The sequence below is a fragment of the Trachurus trachurus genome (assembly GCF_905171665.1).
Source record: "Trachurus trachurus genome assembly, chromosome: 13".
In the NCBI taxonomy this organism is placed as follows: domain Eukaryota; kingdom Metazoa; phylum Chordata; class Actinopteri; order Carangiformes; family Carangidae; genus Trachurus; species Trachurus trachurus.
Window position 1 is genome coordinate 38,920,651 of NC_139892.1, and position 25,075 is coordinate 38,945,725.

Here is a 25,075-nt window from a genome sequence, read left to right on the forward strand (position 1 = left end):
TTTCAACAGGTACCCCTTCCCTGTGCAGTTAGGGAGATAAGCTCTGCAAAGGGTTTAAAAAAAAATAGAACTATAGAATGGGCCAAGGAGATACACTTAACAAGATAATATTAAATAAGTAAAGAATATGTGAGAAAAATACATAATAATATATATCAAAACAGATAAATAAGTGATAAATGTGATAAATGATAAATGAACAGACCATAACTGCATGAAGAGGTGAGGTCTGGTCTGGACCGGAGCCATTTGTGCTAAATGTATCTGAATAATAAGCTCCTCTTACAGCCATCCACCGATCACGTGATCTGTCAAAGAAGCACTCAGTCTCTCAAGATCATTAAGAAACCATGGTAACATACATCATACACAGTTTAAAAACAGGTATTATGCCTGGCTACTAAAAAAGAGACTGAAATTTAGCCACATTATCTCTGTAATGTGACAAAAAGAGAGGTCCTTTAATTCAGGTTATTTTTTATCTTTTCATTATGATTAATCAGGTATTAGAGCCAGCTGCAGGCTCAGCTAATAACCACCATGACACTGATCTTCACATAAAGATGTAAATGCAGCATTCTGTAAATCAACTGGATTTCATTTCCACTTAACAGGAGCGGGCGACATGACGATATTAGATCACGAAGGGTGTCACTCGGCCTGTCAGCAAATGTCACATTTACACATATACATATAAATGTTACAACTCAAGAGAAATGTAATGTGTAATTTGCTACTGTTAATAATGCAATCTCTAATATGTATATCCAGTGACGGCTGGTATCAATGGGCTTGCAGGGCTAAGCCCTCCCTGCATTTCTTTCAAGATTAGAAAGATATTCTCTAAATCAGTGGTTCTCAAACTTTTTCACATCAAGGACCCCTAAATTGACACAAATTAGACCACGGACCCCCATAGGACAACATTTTGAAACAAACACCATTTGTTCCGAGACTGAATAAAGTTTTCCACATTCAAATTAGGGCCAATGGCGTGGATTTTTGGAAATATTATGGAGAAATTTCTGGAAAAAACTGGTACAATTTCTCCAAAAACCTTCAAACATTTTCTAAGAAGAAGTGGTAAAATTCTCCCCCCCAAAAAAAGTAAAAAAACAAAACAAACAAACAAACAAAAAAAGTTTAAAATTTTCTAGAGAAGAGTGGTTAAATTCTCAAAAAAATACGTTTAAAGAAATCTAATATATATATATTCTCAAAGAAAAATAAGTTTAACAATTCTAGAAAAATTGGTAAAATTTCAAGAAAAAGTTGGGGACCCTCTCCAACCCTCTCAAGGACCCCTGGGGGTCCCTGGACCCTACGTTGAGAACCACTGCTCTAAATAATATGCAAAAGATCGTTAGAAACCGAAGTGGCGACAGTATGAAAGAGTTTCATCTCTGAATGGGCATTCATGTTCCGACTGTGGATGATTGACAGGTGCCATGTCCCACCCTCGTCATTTGCCGACCGTTTGCTGCCGACTGTGGACTTAGGCTACACTAGGCTGAGGGGAGTTCATCTTCAAAATACAATAGAAATGGTTGCCAGACTTTATAATCTTTAAGGGGAGTGTCCTGGGCAGTGGATTTAAAGCAGAAGTGAGTGATATATTTGTGTTAATATAAGTCTTAAATAGTTATATCTTCCGACAGCAATCACTTCTATAGAGTGTTTGGACTGAAACACGGGTCTCTCAGTCCCTCTGCTCTGCTCTGAGCCGAAGAGAAAACATTTATTGTATCCTACAGTTTTTATCCAATGAGGAGAGAGAACGGCATGCAGGGCTGTGTGTGCAGCCAAGGAACGCCTTGAATGTGGCGACGTAGCGACGAGGACTGTTATGGTGCGTTCAAGGAAACTCATATTTTTCCGACCGTGAAGTCGTACCAGTTCGATCTGGTACGAGTTCACCGGTCGGAAGTTACGAGTGGCCGTTATAGTGACTTTCACCGGTAAAACAGGTCGGAAAAACACGAGTGGGTTGCCTGGAACGCTACAAAGTCGTAAGTTGTGACTTGAAGCTGTAATTTACGATTTCAAAAGCCTGCCTGGAACGCAGCATTAGTGAAAACGACCGGACCACTCACTTCTGCTTTAAGTTGTTCAAGTTTGGGATGGGACATCACGTCCTCCACCCAACGCCTATGAGAGGGGGGCTTGACTTTCAAACTAAGGAGAATCAGACGTCGAGCCAGCAGAGTGGAGAACGCTATCCTCGCTTATTCCTTAAAGGGATAGTTCACCCAAAATTCAAATTTCACTCATTATCTACTCACCCTCATGTGGACTAAGGGCTGGGAGCAGGGCTGGATTAGCACCCCAAGGGCCCCTGGGCACCAGGTCCCAGTGTTCCTAAAAAAATTAAATAAGTCTATATTTTAAGCTTGTTTCTAGCGGAAGCTCCCAGTGTCTCAGTTCACAGCTCTGCCGGTGTCAGGGCTTCAATACAAGAGGGAAATTACAGACGAGCACTATGGCACTATGTTTTTTGGTGTGTCTTTTTGGACGAAGAAAATTGAGCCCCGTTCGCTACCGTCATATGGACATGCAGTGCTGCACGGAGCCCCGCTGTAACTCCGAGAAGGCACGGAGGACTCTGAAACTTCTCCCAGCCCTTAGTCCACATGAGGGTGAGTAGATAATGAGTGAAATTTGAATTTTGGGTGAACTATCCCTTTAATGCACACGATGGGCCCTAGTTTCGTAGACCGAGCGAAGTCTAAGTGCAGCGCAGCTTCGCCACGCCAACGGGGTGTGGCCCAGGTCCATTTCGCAAGATTCGTGGGCCGCGCAGTCAGACTTAGACCAGCGTAAACCCTCCCCTCGTCCCTCCCACCGGCGCAAACGGTGAAGAGGGAGGAGAGAGGGCGGGAGGGAGACAGGAGGAGGAGAGAAAGGCGTGGAGTGGGTTTGACACAGCCGAGTCAGATCTTCCCCAATCGGGGTCATCCCTATGTTCCCACAGCCCTATGTTCCCACAGCCCTATGTTCCCACATTTCTAACTTTTGTTGTCACTGAAAATTAGGCCCTATGTTCCCACAGCCCTTTGGTCCCACCATTGGTTGGGTTTAGGCAATGAAGAAAAGAGTTGGTTAAGTTTAGTAAAAAGACCCGGTAGAGGCTAGACAGACCAGATAGATAGAGTCCAGATAGGTAGAGAGAGTCCAGTGGGAACATAGGGCCTAATTTTGAGGAAAACCTTAGAACTGTGGGAACATAGGGCCGTGGGAACATAGGGCTGTGGGAACATAGGGCTGTGGGAACATAGGCACGCTCCCCACCAATCAAAGGAGCTCCTCTCCTCACCTTTAACTGCGCGGAGGGCGATGCGCGCTGCAAGTTTGTCATTTTATACTTGGACTGGACGGAGGAGACAGCGACGCCAGAGGCCGAACCTCTCCCCGGAGGTCCGAGCTCAGAGTGACCAATAATGAGTTTACTAATAATAATACAAATATCCTTAATCAGGTTTGATCTGATACACTGAGAACCCCTGCCCAATGAAAGAAACAACAACTAATAAACTAATAAAGAAACTCACATTTATTCAAACCCTGTAAGCAAGATGAGAGGTATAATACAACATAAACAAACACCATGCGTAACGGATGAAATCAGCGTAAAGGACGCTCTCTCTCTCTCTCTCTCTCTGTCCTCCTCTCTCTCTCTCTCTCTCTCTCTCTGTCCGTCTCTTTTTTTCTCTTTTTTTTTCTGTGATAGAGATGCTGAGTATACGGCTATATACTGACTATCTGATACCGAGGCTGTGGTGGACTAAGAGAGATGAAGATTTGTGTTTTGTTTTTCATTACTGTACGGCTGCCTGATGCGCTAATGAATTAATAAGTAAATAAATAAATAAAGCATCACAACGGCAGTGCGTAGTCTCAACACGGCAGTGACATGCAGTCATCCTCCACCCTCAGTCCTGCTTGGGACATCCACAGCTGCTTTTCAGTGCCAGTTCGTCCCTGCTGTGTTAATTCAGGTGGAGTTTCCATTACGCTGCCGACAGCCTTTGATCTCTGCTTTGATCTGACGTCAGATGTGACGGGACAATCTATATAGATATAAATTCACGTGTTGATTCCATTAGTTGCATTAAATAGTGGTTATTGTGGATATTTATTGCATTGAAATGTGTCTGGAACTGTGGAGATCTGCCTGTGAGGTCTTGGTGACGTGTGTGCACTGCACGTCAGTCAGCCAAACTTCCACTGCACCTGCTGCGCTCCGCGCTGCGCTGAGACTAGACCTGGTTGGAGGTGGCGAGCTTTCAGCGCAACCTCGGCGAGACATTTTCGCACAAAACTTCCACTGCACCAAGCTGAATCTGTGACGCCTCCCCCTGCTGCGCGGCCACGCCTATCTCAGCGCAGCGCGATCTACAAATCTCCCAATCTGACTTTGCGCTCGGCTGCGCTGGTCGAAACTTGCATTAGACCGGCTGCGCTACCTTGCGCCACCTGCGCTGCGCCAGCAAACTAGGGCCCGATCACTTCATTCAGGTAAAGTCAACATTAGCAAAAAGATTGCACTCACATAAAGAAAGTGATGGAAGGACCTCCGTCAACAAAAATGTATTTAAATTATTATTTTTTTATTTATGTTAAAACCTCCTGTCTGGATTGAATATGCAGCTTGAATAGTGTGACATTTGACTATGATGTATGCGTATGTATGTGTAATAGAATATTTTGATTTTAACTGTACCACCCATGATGATCTCATGTTCTTTGTCCATGTAGATAAATAAGAAGTAAAAAAAACAAAAAACCTCCTGTCATAATATTAAAGCACGTTTGGACTGACTTGAACTGGAATAGAAGACGTAGTAGTCAACTAGGAGCCGAACATCTCATGAACTTCACTTTTCTGGAAGTGATCCTGTGCTCTCAAGCTGATTTAAGGTCAGTGACAAATATGAACTAGCAAGATGAGAAATTCTGAAATATCTTTAGAAATAGTTTTTCAGCATCAGAATTGTATTAATGTACAAATTGTATTCATGTTGGTTTTATGTCATTTGAAATGCATTTGAACTTCTTTTTTCTTTTTCTTTTTTTAACAAAACTAAGACTGAATGCCCTTGAAAATGTCAAACTTTATAACCACAAAAGTATGATAAATATTAAATATTTTATCCACCTACAGTGAATTTTAGAGTATTTGAAAAAAAAAAGAGAAAAAAAAAACTTTCGTATGAAAATATTAAATTTAAATACATTTATTGCTGTATTTCTATATTTGAATTCTAATGCAGTTTAGCAACACTGAGGATACAGTTTATCCAAAAAACATTACATGGTGGTTACACCACTTCACATTGGGTTGCACCACTTCACATTGGGTTGCATCACATCATTGACCTATAGACAGAGGAGACCTGATAATGACTGCAGGTCAGTTCCTTAGAATAGTGTGGTGTGAGCAGTCTACAACAGACACATAGCGAAACACACAGAAACCTAAACCTGATCCACATCAGAACACCACCCACATGTTTCCACTAATGGTAACCTGCAGAAAGGGGTTGAAATGTGTCCATTAAAACGCTTACATTGTGATTTTTTCCCCCAGTTGTTATGTGCTGAGACCACAAAGTCCATGCAACATTAAAGCAGGACTTGTGTGGCAGCTGCATCAGCATGTCTCAGAGCTTTTTCTTTTAATGATATGGTGGCTGGTACTGGATTTTGCTTCTTAAAGCGGAGGATTACAGCTTTAAAGAGGTTTGTCAGGGCTTCGTATCACCAGGCTAAAAAAAAAAAAAGAGGCAGATTTTAAGTCACGGTGGCTCCAGCTCTTGTTCAGCTAAAACAAGCAGCAGGAGGGCCGTCCTTATTATCAGCACAACTCCCACTGATCTGCACCACACGCCACAATGCCTACCACATCGCTCTCTCTCTCTGTGTCTGTGAGGAGAGAGCTCTTTACAAAAGCAGAATAGTATGTAACCTACAATTTACTGTACTTTCACTGAAGACACAGATGCTGATTGGTGGGGGACATGTAATCTACTAGTAACTGAATTTGCTTTCTCAATTGTTTTCTTGTCTCATCTGACCACTCCCACATCACCTGCCAGCCTACTTAAGCCGTACCTCCTCTCTCTCACACTGTTTGCCAGTGAACCATCACGAGTGGTCAGTGCTTCACGCTCGGCTTCCCTCGCGTTCCGCAGAGTATAGTTAAGTAGCTACGTAAAGTCTCGTTACCTCGTCTAGTCGCCCACCATGGACGCCGACGAACTCCATCTCCACGGCTCCGACAGCGACCTCTACGACGGCCTGTTCCCGGCCAGCCTTTCCCCTTCCGCGGGGCGCCGCTCCGACTCGGACCGGGACCGTCCGTCCCGGCGGTCGCGCCCGCGTTCAGTCGTCAGCGTCCCCCGCCACGTGGCCTCCCCCTCCATGGTTCCTCCGACTCCCATCGGGTCTCCTGCCTCGTCTTCACCGGCACCGGGGCCCGCTCCCGGGACGCGGCGCGTCTCCTCCGCCACGCCGGCTTCGGCGTCCTCGACCGGAAACTCCCGTCCGTGACTGGACCATGGCTCGGCTGCGCCGCTTTCTGAAGACGAAGGGCGTCCCTTTCCACCACAGCGACAACAAGTCCAGGCTAACCCTGTCTCACCTCTGCAGCTCCTTCCCCCGCTCCGGGGCATCGCCAGCTGGTCCCGCGCTTCCTGCTGCCGTGCCGGAGCCGGCCGCCGCCGTGGACGACGGGCCCGACGCCACGGAGCTGCAACCGCCCAGCGGTCAGGTCGTATCAGCCCCCGTGCCTGCTCCCCCCGTGTCTGTCTTCTCCCAGGCCATTACGGCTCTCCTCTCATCCCTGTGTTCGCAGGCTGCACAAAATCCCCTTGCACTTGCATCCCTTCCCCCTGACATCCTTTCCTCTTCACCACGTGCAGTTCGCTAACCAAGCCGCCGGCCGCATCCAGCAGTTTAATCAGAGCACTTAACTGGGGTTCTCTCGACTCCTAACTGTACTGCCGCATCTTCGCTGCCCGCACCTCCCTTTCCTGTGAACTGTGCGGGGCCCCCTCGCACCCGGCTTCTTTGTGCACCATGCCCGAGTTCCTGGGCATTACCCTGGACTCCGTCTCCTTCCAGGCGTCTCTGCCCCAGGAGAAGGTGCAGCGCATCACGTTACTCCTCTCTAACTATCTCCTTGCAGTCAGGTGCACCAAACGCCAGCTGTTGGCTCTTCTGGGTCATCTCAACTACGCCATCCGTATCATCCCCCAGGCAAAGTCTTTTCTCTCTCATCTCCTCTCGAAGGCCGCGGCCGTCCTCTCCTTGCACGACAGGGTCGTCTTGGACGACGCCTGCAAGATGGAAATGCAAGTGTGGCGGCATTTCTTGTCATCCTGGAACGGCGTCTCTTTTTTCTATGACTTCCTGACGTACCCGGAAGACATCCAGCTCTTCACGGACGCCGCACCCTCCGTGGGTTTCGGCGGCTATGACGGGGGAGGTGGTTTGCCTCACCCTGGCCTCCCGAGTTCTCAGCTCTTGACTCCGGCTCGCGGTCGCCCTCGTCTGCCCTCCACGAGCTCTATCCCGTCGTCATCGCGGCCATTCTTTGGGGGGCACGAATGGGCTAGAAGATCTATTCTCATATACACCGACAACACAGCAGTAGTCGAGATCATCAACAAAGGCCGATCTCAGTCTCTAACAATCATGCCGTTCCTGCGCAGACTCACTTTGATCTCAGCTCAGCATCAGTTCATTCTCAGGGCAGCTCATATCCCCGGTTACAGCAATGATATAGCTGACGCTTTGTCTCGTTTCCGCTTTCAGAGATTCAGGCATGCGGCCCCCAAATCAGATCTTCACCCAACGCCAGTCCCACCGTTTTCAGCAACAATCTTCAGCTGAGTCCGCAGCTAATGCTCCTCTCACAAGCCTCCCGCGAAGCAATCATCAGCAGCATCTCACCGAGTACTCTGTCCACCTACATGACCGGCTGGAATTGCTTCAAAGCCTATCACACCTCACTTCAACTACCTTTCCCATCCTTGGACGTCGTATCCATATGCAACTTCATCACGCACGTACACAGCAGTCGGAACATCCAGACCGCCACCATTCACACTTATCTATCAGGAATCAATTTCCTGATCAAACTCATATCCGGTCTCCACTACCCCGCAATCACGCATCCCCAAATAACCATGTTGCTCAAGCAAGCAGCAAGCAAGATCCAGTCGGTCCCACAAGGTGCCTGCCTCTCACCTCCGATTTACTTACCCGCTGCATCCACACCCTCCGTTCCGGGTACTTATCTCCCGCCATCGATTCCACACTGGAATCCATGTTCCTGCTCGCCTTCTTCGGCTTCCTCCGGTGCTCCGAATTCGCCCCAACCACGTCCGTTTTCCGTCCTTCCCAACATCCCCGGCTAGCAGACCTCGTCATCCACACCTCTGACTCCCTAATCTACACTCTCCGTACAAGTAAAACCGATCAACTCCAAGTTTCCTATCCCATCTACATCTTCCGCCTCCATTCTTATCTCAGCCCATACGAACCACTGACCAAATATATTAGCTCCAGGTTCGCGTCACAGGCATCACCTCACGATCCACTCTTCCTCACCGAAAACGGGAAGATGGCCACTCGGTTCTGGTCCCAAAAACACCTCCAACAAGTCCTACGCACTTCCAGCATAACCTCGGAGCACTACTCTCTACTCTCTGACCACACCATACAGATCCTAGGACGATGGTCTTCCCAAGCCTACCACACCTACATCCGCAGCAACCTGAGCGATTTGCATCAAGCACACTCGCGATTGTGTCTCACTTCTTTGTGACTCTTTGGGGGTTAACCTCAGCCCAGGCGCACGGACCGCCGGAGACAGTACCCCCACACAGAGTCTCCACCGCTTGGGCGACGACGTCTCAAGTGCGACCTATGTTTGCCTTAATCATTTTGTTAATAAAACTTTGAAACTTAACCCTCGTGTGTCAGCGTGGTCCTAGCTAGTGAAAAAAAACTAGTTCTACTTACACACACATCTATAGCTACACAGCATTTAGTTTTTTTATATTTGTTTTGGCAGTACTGCTTGAATATTTATCAGGTGAGAATTAAAATTAGCACTTTTGGTTTATTGCCTCTCCTTGCACTGTATATATTACTTGTCATATTTCTGTATGTGTTGAGAATTGAACTCCAGGACACTTTCCTGAGCAGTGGTCATAAGTCAGGGCCTGACACTGAGCAGAGAGTCCAGCCCAACCTCAGTCACTATACCGTTGTATCCATAATACAGTCATTCAGACAGGAGAGCATGGACCCAATGTTTGCATCAAAGTACAATAAAATTCAGTCCAACTATTTTTGGTCTGTGCTGCAGCTTTGAAGTAATGATAACATTTGTGATGTTACTGTAAAGACAGTACAGTATGTATGAAATCATGTTCATGTATTTCCCACAGAGCGTTGTTAGTCATTAGCTTACATCAGGCCTATTCGACTAGCGGCCCGCGGGCCGGATACGGCCCGTTTGAAATTTTTTCTGGCCCGCGAGACTGCCAGTAAATAACAGTGATGAAAATTATTACATCAACAACGGCTCTGATCTGGATCTAACCGGATCTAACTCATAAACATCTATGTCACGCACGTGAACTAGGCGTGTGATGCGTAGCCAATCACGCAGCCAAATGCAGCCAATCGCACCAATCACAGCGCTGCTCTGCAGTTGCCTGAGCTCATGGGTGACAGGGGTCGGCACCAGCATGGCGCTCTCTAAACCGAAGAAACGGAAAATTGACTCGGAAAACCGCCAGTTCCAGAGCGAATGGACGGACAAATATTTATTTATTTTGCCTGCCGTGACCAGTACGAAACCGGTCTGTTTACTGTGCAACGAATGCATGTCTGTGATGAAAGAATACAACTTGAAGCGGCACTACAAGTCAAACCACGGCTCGTTTTCGGCTCGTTTCCCGGAGGGCTCGGATGAACGGCGAAGCAAAATACAGCGTCTGCTAGCATCATTTCAACACGGTCAGGCCGCCCTTGGTCGCTTTTGCACGGAGCAGGAGAGGGCTATGATAGCATCCCTTCGTGTAGCCTGGACACTAACCAGACAGAAGAGGCCTTTTACCGAGGCGGAGACGGTTAAAGATTGTATGCTGGCTGTCATTGATGAAGTGGTTGTTGATGAAAAAGTGAGGGAAAGCGTCACCTCATCCATTAAAAAAGTGCCTCTCTCGGATACATCAACTCTTCGCAGAGTGGAATTACTCGCAAAGGATGTATCAAGGCAGCTTTTGGATAACCTAATGTGACCGGGTGAGTCATCTCCCTCCTGGTCACTGCATGGCGCTGTTGTCAGCCTGGCGCAGGTTAATGGGGGGACGGCACTGTTAGGTGATTAAAACAGCTGTGTTGGTCGACATTTTCCCTCTCTGCTTCTGCTGTGCGGTGCGTCCAGTGAGCTGGCCGGCGTGCTTGTTTGTGTCCTCCCGTCGTACCATTAAGGTAGGAATTCTGCGTATTTGCTGGTTTGTGTTTGCTGTTATTGGGCCTGAGGCCTCATCCCTTTGCTCCGTTGCAGTGTTGGAGCAACGGCGAGCTGGTGGAGCGACGCTGTGTGTGTGATTGGGACAGGTGTGTTTGGTCGCTGTTCTCCCTCTCTGCCTCTGCTGTGCGGCGTGTTCGGTGAGCGGGCTGGCGTGCATGCCCGAGTCTCCCCGTCATATCACTAAGGTAAGCATGCCGTGTTAGTTATTGTTTGGTGTTTTACTTTTATTGGCCCTGGGGCTTCATCCTCCCGCTCCGTTGCAGTGCTCGGAGCGGCGGTGAGCCGGAGGGAGCGAGCGGTTCTGGTGGGCGTGTGTTGGGTGCAGTGGAGCTCAGAGGTAGGCTGCTCTAATTGTCTGCTGTTGCAGTTTTACATCATTGCACTAGTTGTGACACTGTCTCTCTTGCTTTACAGCGGGGCGCTGTAACCAGCGGCCCCCACTCTCCTAGTTCTGCACACTATCCTGCGTCCTGGTGTGTTCCGGTCATCGGCCACCATGATGTTTGCTGCTGTTTTGTTTGGCTCGATTACATGGTTTTGATTAAATGATTGTTGTTGCCGACGATAGTGACCTCGGAGACATTTAAAGGGACAACGAGGAGTTTTGGAAAAGCGAAGCGTTTTCACACTACATTTATGAGCCTCCGCGCACACCGTACATTTCTTTGACCGGCGCAAGACGGACTCGTGTTTACATTCATCAATAATTAAAGTCAGAGGTTCAAAGAGGTTCACATACCACCGTAGTTCCGACCATAAACGGCGATGCGGCTGCGTTATCCTCATGATTCGCAACGAAGGAAACGCTGGTCGGCTCGACCAGCACTTCCGCCACCACTAATAATAACAAAATAACGATAGAGACAGAACGATATATTTATCGAAAATGGGCCCATTAACAAGTGTGGGTAGCGGAGATTCATCCACATTAACGTGAGACTTTTTTATAACCGAATAGAAACTCCTCGTTGTCCCTTTAACAATTTATTTATTTTCTTTCCTGGTTTCCTTTTTCTTTTGTGGGGGGGGGCGGGTTTGATAATTGTTTAATTGTTCTCCTCTAATTTGTATTTGAATATTTTAAGAAGACTTCATTATGTTGGTTTTGTATTATAAATAATATCTAATTGTTCTTGGTGTGTGTGTGTGAGGAGGTCAGCTAGACTGCGGCCATCTTAATTTTTCCCTCTCTCCCTGTGGACAGGTGCTGTAGTCCAGCGCGGCGGCCCAATCCCTGGTGGTGGCTTCTTCACTTCTCCATTGCGTGTGTATGCAGTGTCACGGGTGATATTATTTTTCTTGGTTTGTTTCTCCTTCCCCTTGGTTTGGTTTAAGGTCGCCGTGGCTGGCCCAGCCCTGTCCATTCCCCTTTCTTTGGCCCAGTCTTTTGTGAATGTGAAATATTTTGGCAACTATTGAAGTTTTATAGAAACAATATTGTGACAATAAATTATTATTCTTTTTATACCTGAACTCTCCCCTGTGGTGATTCGAGCCTGCGTGACCTTTTTCATTTTTATAAAAAACAGTAACTATTTCCTGGGGCGAAACTCCCCAGGTGGCGTTGTTGGCAACCACTCACCACTACTCACCACTCCACCTCGCCACACTAAAAAAAACTGATGTTATGAGCATCGCTGTGGATGAATCAACCGACTGTACTGACATGGCTCAGCTATGCATTTATGTCAGATTTCATGATGGAGTGCGCTTTAGAGAAGAACTTGTGGGGCTTATTCCGATGGAGAGACATACCACAGGTGAGGCGATATTTCAAAAGATTGTCGCATTTTTTGACGAGCGTGAACTGGATTTACAGAAAGTTTGCCTTTTGGTCACCGATGGCGCTCCAGCAATGATTGGTAGATTACAAGGGCTGACAGCGAGGCTATCAACCATAGCTCCACACATGCAGTTTTTACACTGCATCATTCATCAGTCTGTGTTGTGTGCAAAGTTGAGCGGTGATCTGAAAAACACCATGGACACTGTCATGAATATTGTGAATTTCATCCGCTCAACCTCCAGCCTACAACACCGCCTTTTCCGTATGATGCTTGCCGACATGTTTGCGGAACACACGGACTTGCTTGTTCATAACGATGTCAGGTGGCTTAGCAAGGGGAATGTTTTGGACCGTTTCTGTGAGCTCCACCAGGAGATTGTGTCTTTCCTTCGCATGTGTAAACACAAACGGGCAGCAAACCTCCTGGAGCGCATGCTGGATGAACAGTTCATGGCAGAAGTGTACTTTCTGTGTGACATTTTCAAACACTTGAACACCCTGAATCTTGAACTGCAGGGACGAGAAAAGTCTATTGCTGATTTGGTTGAGAAGCTTTGTGCTTTCAAAACAAAGCTAACCATTTTCACAACAGACTTATCAGCAACAGGACTGCTGCACTTTCCACGACTGCGTGGATTCATGAACACAGCACCTGAGGCACGGATAACGCCCGTCATGACAGATTTCATGACAAAACTGACTGAGAACTTTACTGAGAGATTCCAAGGGTTCAACATTCCCATTGAGGTATTGCACTTTGCTCGTGACCCCTTTTCTATCAAACCTGAGGCAGACTTTTGTGCAAAAGTAAAAGAGGTAATGTCTTCTATTGATGAGAGCATCTTTCAGTTGGAAATGGTTGATGTGCAATCCTCCTTTGCTTCAAAACAGTACTTGCAGTCTGAGGGTGCAGAGAGCTTTTGGTCTAACCATGTGAACCAATACCAGTACCCCACAATGAGGAAAGTGGCCTTGCTAATACTGACAATGTTTGGATCCACTTATACATGCGAGTCTAGTTTTTCTCATATGAATGCCATAAAAACAAGGGCACGTTGCTCATGACAAATGAAAAGTTGCATGAGTGTCTGAGGATTGCCCTGACTACATATGAGCCAAACTATGTTGAAATAGCAAGGTCAAGGCAGTGCAATTTTTCACATTAACCTGAAAAGGCTCAGAATGACAGCAGTGTGATGCTAATGGTAATGTCTTCTATGACAGCATCTCTCAGACTTAAATGATGAATGTGCAATTACTTTGTGTTAAAAAATTGCAGTCTGAGGGAGAACTTTTGGTCAAAACATGTTAAACAATATCAGTCTCTGTGAAAACAGTTCAGTTTTATGTTAATTATTTTGTCTGTTTTACTGTCCAGCTCAAATTTTAACTGTGAGTATGGAATGCTATGTTTGAAATTGTTTATCTCTATCTATGTTGTGAACAGTCCCATCTATGGTCAGATGGCTTTGCTTTGTTAATCTTGAATGTAGCATTCATATAAATATGGACCTTGGTTATAAAAGCCCTTTTGTGAAAGTATTAAAGTGGGGGAAAAAGTGGATACTGTATGTGTCATTCGTTCTCTATTATCAAGAGTTATTTTTTAGCCATTAGTTTACAAATATTCTGTGCGGCCCACGAACCCCCAGTGATTTTCATATTTGGCCCACTTGCTATTGAAGTTGAATAGCCCTGGCTTACATCAACCACAAGGGCAAATCATTTGCACATCAAACAACATCACACCTGACACGGGACAACAGTTTTCTCTTGTGTAACTCACTGTACAAAGATTTCCCTAAGACGATGAAATCTGACAGGAACGAACTTACTCACCTTCTCTGACTGAGCACAGGAAAGAAAAACTGCTACACATACAGTAATAACTAGTGTCACACACCTAAATAAAGAAATGCGGCCACCTGAATGTTTTTTTTTTTAAACAATTTTTATTTGTTTTAGTTATCAATGTTAACAATACATTGCAATACAATCCCCTCTGGATTATAGAGAACAATAAAAACAGAAAAAAAAAAACAAAACATAAAATACAATCGTCAAGAACAGAGCCTGTATACAATTATATAAAATCAAGTCTCTCCTTATATAATAACAATATCCCAGCACATTGTAGAGAACTGAGTGAACATTCCCCCAGAAGGGCTGTGCATTTGTGCATTTCCAAAAGATGTGTGTGTGATCTCAATCTATGTCGTTACACAGTCTCCAGCATGGCTGGTGAGTACCCAACTGTTTGCTTTTGATTCTAGGTGTGATAAAATATCGAATTAGATTTTTCCAATTAAATTCTCTCCATCTCAGTGACTGTGTAGTAGTTTGGTGTGCTTTCCACAAATCATGCCATGTCCCTTCTGGAATCTCCTCACCCAGCTCCCTTTCCCACTTGGCTTTAACATATAATGTTGACTCTATTTTAGATTCCATTAAGCAGCCATATAAAACAGATACTGCTTTTGGGATAGGATGACTATATGCCTTAACCAGTTATTTTATGATAGGATGAACTTTATCCTCATTTGTTTTGATATTTTTTATATAATAATCCCTTAATTGCAGGTATCTAAATAAATCCTGATTAGTTAGATTATGTTCATTTTTTAGTTCCTGAAAGCTTTTCATTACACCCTTTTTTAAAGTTGTGCATATGGCTGTAATTCCCTTTTCTGCCCAATGTTTAAATGTCTCATAACATTTTTTTGGTGCAAATTTGTCATCAAATGCAACCCATTTTAATAGTCTGATTTCTTTACCTATTTTTAATTGTTTCACTGTGGAATACATCTGAATGTATTCTTGATGTTGCATTCATGTGAAATCGGGCAGACATCAGACGCTGCATGTAACAGGATAAACAAGCGTCTATGTAAACAAGTGGTCTGCCAGCACGAGGCAAAACAATACAGGCGTGACAATATGTTGTCATGGTGATGTCGTATTGTTTACCTGACCCACGTTTTACCGTCTTTCTCTGGTGGAGTAAAATGACATCCGGTTGGTTTGCCGACGGCCGTCTGCCTGACTGCACCTGAATGCAACACCAGTGCCTCCGTCCTTCCTCACACTACACAGTGGTGACAGTTTTAACAGGCCGAGCCCACAGCTCCGGATTCAGTTGTGCACACTTTTTGGTAACTTTTAGTAACGATCCCACGCACAGTTTTATAAATGAGACCCCTGGTCTATATGTCCTGGGGGGGGGGGGGGGGCCCTGCTGTTTCTTAACAACATGGTCAGACTGAATGTGTACATAGCTCTGCATTGTCCTCGCCAAATCCAAGTCATAGCATTCATTTCCATATTTATGGTGCTCATAAATTCCATTGTTTGGTCATCAGGTACCTCAATCACCTAAGGGCCAAATTGAAGGCCACGAGCCAAAAACATTTCTTAATTAATTAATTAAGTTAATTCCGCTTTAAAAAGATCATGTAAACACTTAATTCCGAGTGAAAATATAATTCGGAATTAAACTTAATTCCGAATTAAGTGGGTGTTTTATTCCTATTTTAATTCGGAATTAATTAATTCCTCGATCATGTAAACGTTTATTCTTTTTAAAATTAATTCCGGTCGTTCTGTGCATGCTCCTTGCGGTGCCCTTCTGTCGCGATGACGCACATATTCCACGCACAGCAAGATGGCGGCCCGGAGCAGACGTTGGTCCCGAGCGGAAGTTATTTATTTAATTAGTACGCTTGAAGAACTGCAAATAATGAAAAGGGTGGACGGAAGAAAACACAAAAACAACAACATTTTCAAAGCGGTTGCGGAAAAATTTCAACAAGGAGGGTACACGGACAGAGACGCTACACAGATAAAGAACAAGTGGAAACTGTGAAAGCAGGAGTACAACAAAGCGAAGGCACACAACAACCGAAGCGGCTCAGACCCCTCTAGCTTCCCATTTTATGAGGAGGTGGACAGAGTCCTCGGCGGACGACCGTTGGCGAATGCCGACCACCATGGCATCGAAATGGGATTTGAAGAATCCAGTACATCAGTGATGTCCGACGAAAACATATCAGGTTAGCGAACCCTTCTCTTTAGTCCAAGCTTTACTCTTAACGTTAACGTTACCACCCCTACCTCACTACTTCATCTATTACCGCCGCCCGTGCAACCAGCCTACTGTTACTGTTAGCCCAGTGTTTCTAGTAGCTACAAGTACTAGCTAGTAGGGGTGTAACGGTATATGTATTCGTCCCGTGCCGTCACGGTACGGGGGTCACGGTTCGGTGCACACAGTCACACGACGAATACGTCTGAATGAATATTAAAAAAATAAAAAAATAAAAAGTCGAGTCCTCAATCGAATCCAGGTGGCGGTAATGAGCCTCGAAGCTGCCTGCAGCCGTCATAGCAGACGAAGAAGAGAAGTGATGAGAGAGTGAAGTTAGAGGAGGAGAGCTGCTGCTTCATTCATGTCACTGTGGCTTCTCAATGAAACAAACGGCGGCGGCTCGCGACCATAATACATCCATGCTCGCGACTGGTCCACCGGACAAAGTCCGTCGGCGATGTTTCACAGATGCGCGCTGCGTCGCTAGAAACGCATCAAACACGTAGCGCATGTTCAACCCGATATGTCAATCACTGGTGCAAGTAAAAAGACTGTGCGGTGTTTTGTTATGTCTTAGCTCTTTATTTTAATATTTTGTTTGGTTTTTTTCTCTTTTTTTCTATCTATTGTATGTACAATAGTTACATACAATTTCTTTCATTTTTATTTTTATACATGTTCGAAAATAAAATACATTCATTCATTCATTCATTCATTCAAGTAAAAGGACTAGTTGTGTGCAACAACTTATCCCGCAGCTTTTAAGCCTCTTGACATGAACACAGACAGGTGAGGAGAAAAGGAGACGCACACTATAAATAATCAGACACATTGTCTGATGAAGGGCTGACGCCCGAAACGTGTGAGTGACATTAAACTGTCACGGGAGCTTTTAACTAGTGTGTGGTCTCCTTTTTTCCTTACCTGTGTCTTTCTTGGTGGTCCAGCACAGAGTCTTCAGTTTTTTTGGGGGATGTGCGTGTAGCTGCCTAATATGTTTTATGAACACAGGCAGGACCAGAAACATCACCAAAGTAACTGCTAGTCTAATTTAACTGTGTAAACCAACATTGATGTCAGTTTATTGTTTTGTTTTTTTAATAATATTTTTTAATAATAATAATTTAATAATTTGAATAATAGTTGCCAGTTGTCAAGTGCACGTTTTTTTTCCTCTAGAATTATTGAATGGCATTATAACACTCCTAATGCACTTGTTTTATTTTGTATTCTTTTTTTCTTTTAACTTTTATAACACAAGACAGATTTTAGTTTTACATTCAATTAGTGTCTGTTGTACCGAAACCGTACAGAACCGTGACCCCTGAACCGAGGTACGTACCGAACCGTGACTTTTGTGTACCGTTACACCCCTACTAGCTAGTATTACTTAAGGAATCATTACTAGACGAGTATTTTTTGGGATTGTACTATCGTTACTTCTGCTGCTTCTGCCACTACTTTTACTATTAGTACTGCAACTGTGTGTGTTTGTGTGTGTGCATTAACAAATGTAGCTAAAGTGAATTTTCTTTATATCTTTAGAGTTTTGTTGGAAGATGTGGCGAGATCACATATGTAAACATGTCTGCTATTCCTTGTGTTTCAGATGAAGATGAGGGCTCTGGGGAGGAACTACCTCATCGAGAAGCTAGTGTGATGAGCGGGCTGATAAGTGATTCCAGTTGTTCATCCACCCATCTCACCGGCCAGGTTGGTGGTGATAGACAGACAGGTTTTTTGATCAAATCTTTTTATTTATGTATATACTCTCGATGAGACCTGTGATAGACCTGTTTGTTTCCTGGTCAGGCTGTTGGCGAGAGATCTGATTCAGATCAGGTTGAGAGGCCTGGTACGTCCCTGGCTGGTGATGGTGATTCTCAACTCACAGAAACAGAGGATGCTGCAGGAAGTCAGCTCAGAGGAACAAAAAGTAAGCGTTATCTGTTATCTGTAAAGTTATCTGGTTGAGTAAATGATCCAGATTGTAAAAAAAAAACAACAACCCAAAAACCTTTAATCACAGCTTCTTCCATCATTATGTAATTTTTCTACACTTATAGAACATGAGTTATACTGACAATTGTGTAAACGATCGTTTTATATAGAAAGAAAGGTGCCCAAAGCTAAATCTGGGTATGAGCGGGCTCTGCAATCCTGGTCTGAAGAGCATGTGGTGATGATACAAGGAATGCAGGACAGACAAAACCGATGGGCTGAGGAGCAACAGGAGCACCGAGAGCAGAGGGAAAGGATTCTCCAGCAGCAAGAGGAGAACCTGCTGAGCAGACTCCTCGAGCAGAATACAAGGTCAACTGAGAGATTAGTTGGTGTGATGATCACTCCTACCTACCCCACAGGCAGGTCCACCTCCCCCTCAGTATAATTCATATCCCCAATCCAGATATCCAGGCCCACACCAGCAGTATCATCCCCGACCCCAGTCTCAACTCCAAACAGACTGAGAACCCAGAAGATGAGTCCAGATACTTACCTTTTATCACTTACCTTCAAAAAACTACTAGCGGACATATAGAACGTGCTAGTGGACTTGATGTTTCTGTATAGCTGAGGTCCGTAGCTTTCCTTAGAACTTTATCCCATGTCTCTAGCACATTCCTAGCCAGAGATATGAACTTGTGCATGTGCAGCCCACTTACATCCGGTGGAAGCCAATTCAACGTGTTTTTTGCCCATAACTCGCTGACGGAAGGTCGGACACTCGCGGACATGAGGTCTTTTGAGAGGCGTCTTGCTGCAGACCTCCACCGTCAGGCTGCTTCCGGTGCAGGCTCCACGCTCAGGCTGCCGCCACTGTCAGGACAGGAAAAAACTAACTGTTTTGCGTCCCCAAAAGGAGTACGGCATTTCACCATGACAACAACACGGGTTGTGTTAGCTGCCTTTCGCTCGGGGAATCCTCCGCTTCCTCCCAGCGTTACTACGTCCCCAGTCTGTGCTGTCTGGTTCCATGACTCTTCAGACTTATGACACTTGACAAAGGCCGTTCGATAGTCCCGATAAAGCCGCAGACCTCTCAGGTGCCTGGCGCTATATCTTTTCTCTTTTGTTCTTCCCCCAAACAAAGTCTTCCCTCCTATATAATTTCTGCCCATCCCAAAACATCATTAACCGTGGTCAACAGTCAATGCCCCTGCCTTTGATTAAGACCCCACCCCTCCCCTCTTACTGTGGCGGTGTCACAGATCGATGGCAAATATTGTTGAATAAAAGGCGCAACAGAATGTTATTTTGTGTGTTTTCATTACCTATTTAATCAACACCTGATACCCACCTAATAATTTATTTTCATTATACAATGAAGAACACAGGTAAGTTAGTGCATTTTAAAGTACAGTTTTAACTTAGGTACCAAGAGTTCTCTTATAGCCGGACATGTCCACCTTTTACTGGGGCGTCTGGTTATTTGCCTTTTTAGCTGTGAATTTCAATGCTCCTGATGGTTCCAGTGGAAATGCGGAAACAGGAGAGAATCTGTCTTCAAAATTAAAAAAGGATTTAAACAATATTATTAACATAATATTATCCTTCTGCTCTTCCAGTCATTGCTTGAGTTTACCCTCAAGGATAGATAAAACTCCTCTTATATTGATGCAAGAAATATGAGAGGATCTGTGCCTTTACAGAACAAGAAAACGTAGCAGACTCGACCGCCGTGTCTCTACAAAGCACATTTTGCATTTTGACAACTCTGTGTGAAGAAGGTTAATAGGAAGAGAGAAATGTCTGCAGGTTGGCTGGGAAGACACAATTACACCATCTGTGTCTATTCTTTTTGTTATCAAATGTTTTTATTTACCACTTTAACAAAAAAGGACGTAAACATAATTCACGTAGAAGAGTTTATATGGATCCATTAGATGGGAGAGGATGATGGGGGTCAAGTGTGTAGCAGACAGGACATCGTGAGAAATACAGAACTCACAATAGGCCTTTAATTGCCTCAGCTGCTGACAGACAGGCATTTTAAACCACATTTATATTGAGTCATTAAGAAGTCCATATAAACAATATTGAGAAAAGTTATAACCACCAGTGTGTGTAGGCCATTTCCTCAGTAGCTGATGGGCTGCCAACAACTACACCTCTCTGACATTTAGGGGCCTTTAGTGACAAAACAGTAATGGTTGCAAATAACGTAGATTGTAAACTCAGTGGCAGCACTGAATGGAAAAATGTTCCCATGGTGTTTACTTTGCATCATTTTCATTGTGATACACGTTGTTGCAGGGTGTCATAAGTCTTGTCTATAAAGTTCTAATGAATCCACTCACTCACGGCTCCTAACATTCAGCATTTGCCCCCATTGACACCATGGGCTCTAAATCCGTAGACTAGGCGCAGGCGCGGCGCCAACGGGGTGTGTCCAGGCGCAGTTTGCGATATTCGTGCACTGCGCGGCGCAATCCCGCCTCCTTCTCTTCCACCGGCGCAAGTGGCAAAGGAGGAGAGAGGGCGTGGAGTGGGTTTAACACAGCCAAGTCCGTTCTTCACCAATCAAATGAGCTCCTCTCCTCGCCTTTAAATCCACCGCGGGCGAGGCACAGTGCAAGTTTCATTTCACCATGGAAGAAGGAGGCAGCAGTGAGACGGGTGGAAACTGATGTTCTGATCCGGGAGGTCCAAGCTCGCAGTGTCCGAATATTGAAGCCCCGACATGAGAAATTGTTCCGCCGGTGCACTGACACAGGAAGAGCAGTGAACTGAGACACTGGGAGCTTCCGCTACAAACAAGCTTAAAATATAGACTCATTTCATTTTTTCCGGAACAATTTCTCATGTCGGGGCTTCAATACAAGAGGGACATTACAGACGAGCACTATGGAGGTATTTGGATGTTTTTTGGTGTGTCTTTTTGGACGAAGAAAAGTGAGGCCCATTCACAACCATTATATGGACAAATACTGCTGCACGGACCCCCCCCGTAACTTGAATTTTGGGTGAACTATCCCTTTAAAATGACATAATTGTCCCCACCATTGGAGTTAATGTTAAGCCTGTTTGAAATGAAGTCATTTGATAATTCCAATCTGTTCACCCATAGGCTTCATCTCCAAGGTGACTGATTCAGGAAGGAGCTTTCTCACCACCCAGTGTGCCAGTATGAAGTAATGAACAAACCAGCCAGCAGACACATTGATTTAAAATGAAAGCCCTCCCCACTGCTAACTGACATCGTTTCTACTGTATGGATGTTAGCTAGCATTAATGTAACCCTATAGCTTCTCCCATCTGTTGACCAGTCAGGAGGTTGCTAGCAGGAGTGAACAAAAAATGGGTGGATATATCAGAGCATGAGTTGAATTCCTTCACAAAAAAACAAACAAACAAACATTAAAATGTCATTAAGAATGAATGAATTTTGTATGGGGAAAAACAGCAGCAATAAAAAACACAATAACAGACAACAGCATTTGTTATTAATGGCATGGGACCATGGGAGTTGTTGTCTTCCCCACCATTGCCATCATCTTCTCCTGGTTTGGATTCGTTCATGAAGTTTTAACCTTGACCTGGTCCTCCTCTGTTCAAAGTACTTCTGAGACTGAGTGAAACACTGTGTTGCCACATACTGAACAGTCTGACAGGTAGCTAATACATACTGTACTTCTGTCTGCATCTATACTCCTCAGCAGAAGTGATTGCTCTAAGACTGCAAGGGAAGCTCACCTCTAAAATGTCACAAAATAAATGCTCAGATATGAACCGTTGTGTTTACATTTCATTGACGAAAAATGAGTTAAGACACATTCAACTCTAAGACGAGTGTGTTCAGAATCAGCTTCTTATCGCAGGTCGACTGATGTGATTTTCTTCTACATTCCTCAGTGCATTAAACCTGTTGAAGATTTTTTTTTTTTTTTTTTTTTTTACTGCAGTGAAACAAGACGGTCATTGGATAAATGCTGTGATGTTGTCGGTGTCTCTGTGAGTGGATGGAGCAGTGGGCGGGGCCTGGATGCTGGGCTTCTGCATGATGATTGGAGGATCTGTCTACAGGCTGAAACCCTTTTTGATTGACAGCTATTTTGAAACATACATCAGCACTGGAGGATTGTTGAGCTCATGACGGTGCACGTCACCGGGCTCATACGCGCAGGCAGGCCAGGGTTCAAAATCAGGTCAAACTTAATGCTGCTTCATTATTGCCAAAGGGGATCATCCCTATGTTCCCCGGGTCCTATGTTCCCCAATTTGTATGGGACTGGGGAACATAGAACCTTTTTTCTAAAAAAGGGTCCTATGTTCCCCACTTTTCCCCAAAAGGAAGTACAATGCAATTTTTGTACCCATACCTGGGAGTGGAGTTGTGAGTGACTTGGCATATTTTTGCCTATTTTTGAGTGAGAGTGAGTGAGTGTAGGCTAATTGTCCCATTGGTTGGGTTTAGGCAATGAAGAAAGGAGTTGGTTAAGTTTAGTAAAAAGACCAGGTAGAGTGTAGACAGGCCAGATAGATAGAGAAAGTCCTTCGACCAGCAACAATGGGGAACATAGGACCTATTTTTGAAAAAAGGTACTATGTTCCCCGGTAACAGTGGGGAACATACGACCTTTTTTCAGAAAAAGGGTCCTATGTTCCCCAGTATGTATTGCAACCGGGGAACATAGGACCCTTTTTGGTAAAAACGGGGAACATAGGACCCATTTTCAAAAAGAGGGTTCTATGTTCCCCAACCTGTCCTTCATAAGTCAAACACGGCTACATAAGAAATAGTGGACTACTTGATTCTGATTTGATCTTTATCCCAGCAACCGATCAAGGAAGGTACTGAATAATATATCGCAGAAATACAGTCAGTCATTATAGCTCCACACTCAATGAAGTGGTTAGTGCTGTCACATACTCTAATGTTGTGTTCTGTGCTGCCTCCGAAGGTGCAGCGTTGTCCTTCAGAGCAAGTTAAACATCCCATACTGGCTGAGCTGAAGAAGCCACATTGCGGATGCATAACGGTGGCTAAGCTACAGGTGGAGTGAAGGCGCGTATGAAGAAGCAGTGAGTACATCAGGAGCTTAGTCTCATGTGTTTCACAGAGACTACGCTGCACACTGCTCTGTGGGTTAACCTGGCTTCACTGCAGTGTGAGCTGACAGAGATGGTGGGAGTTGGGGAGATACATTTGATCTGTTGTATGAAAACATCAAGGAGGCTTTCACTGCTCCAGCTCTGCCACCACTTGACACATCAGATCATAATCTGTTTATTCTTGTGTGTGTGTGTGTGTGTGTGTGTGTGTGTGTGTGTGTGTGTGTGTGTGTGTGTGTGTGTGTGTGTGTGTGTGTGTGTGTGTGTGTGTGTGTGTGTGTGTGTGTGTGTGTGTGTGTGTGTGTGTGTGTGTGTGTGTGTGTTTCAGCCTTCCTACAAACTGCCTCTGCTCTGAAGCAGGCTGTCACCACCAGCATATTCAAGAACTGGACCCAAGAGACCAGAGACTCTGTTAACCTTCTGTCCTCCTCCTGGGTCAAACTGACCCACTTCTGAATGGTCCTTTTCTCCCTTCCTACTGTCTCTTCCCACCATCATTTCCCTGCCTTCCTTGACCCAATCTGTTCCCTGGTAGATCCCCGTATGTAAAAAAAAAAAAAAAAAAAACAAGTCAGATATTTGGAAGAACAAACTGTACAATTTATTAAAATGATTCCAAAGAGTCCAAACTAAAATAGTCTTTGTTTAGGAAGAGAACAGCAGGGTGGTGTCATGGCCCTTGGTCTTCCGCCATTTAGTGGCTCGGTTTTCTGTTCTGTTTTGTTATTGGACTCCTAGTTTCTGTGTTCCCCTGTTTAGTTTAGTTTCCTGTTTTATTTTGAAGTCCTTGTCTTGTCTTCCTGTGTTTTCCCTCCTCAGTCTCCTTGCACACCTGTCCTGCGTTTCACATCGTCAGCCCTGCTCCTGTGTGTCTCCACCAATCAGGTTTCTTTGCCCTCCTGTCTCCTCACCTGTTGCTTGTTGGTTTGATTAGTTCTGTTGTATTTAGTCTCGTGTTTCTTTCAGTTCCGTGTTGGATTATTGTTTGATGTCACGGGGTTCTGTTCCTGCCTGTTAAGTATTAAACGTCCTATTGCAAGTACCTCCCTGTGTTTGTTCCTGCATTTGGGTCCTCCTGCTTCCCCAACCTTGACAGGTGGTACAGTCCATCAACTCCGGTCGACGTCTTGTTGTAGATGGTGGCGTAGCTGAACCAAGGTGTCTAAAGGTAGAGAGAGCGGCGTGCCGTTAGAGGGATCAAGTCTCACTGTCCCTTGTTGGTCTATCAGCTAGTTTCTGCCTCTGGTCAATGGGCTCTTTGCACAGCTCCACTACTTCCTGGACAACCTGATTAATCCAGGTGTGTCTAAGTAGTCACAATGGTCAGACACACCTGGATTAATCAGGTTGTCCAATAATGTAAGACAGGAAATGAAGGAGCAGCACTAAGTTCAGGAAGTATTGGAGTTGTGCAAAGAGCCCATTAAACATGCATACTGCAAAACAAAACTAAAGGAATCCAAGTCCAAGAAATAGTTCAAATCAAACAAATAAACATGACCAGGGCGAAGAATAACGTTCATTTAGACCCGGGACAAGGCAAGTGAAATAAATATGGAGTATGAGAGGGGCACTTAGCTGGACGGAGAGGTGAAGCGCA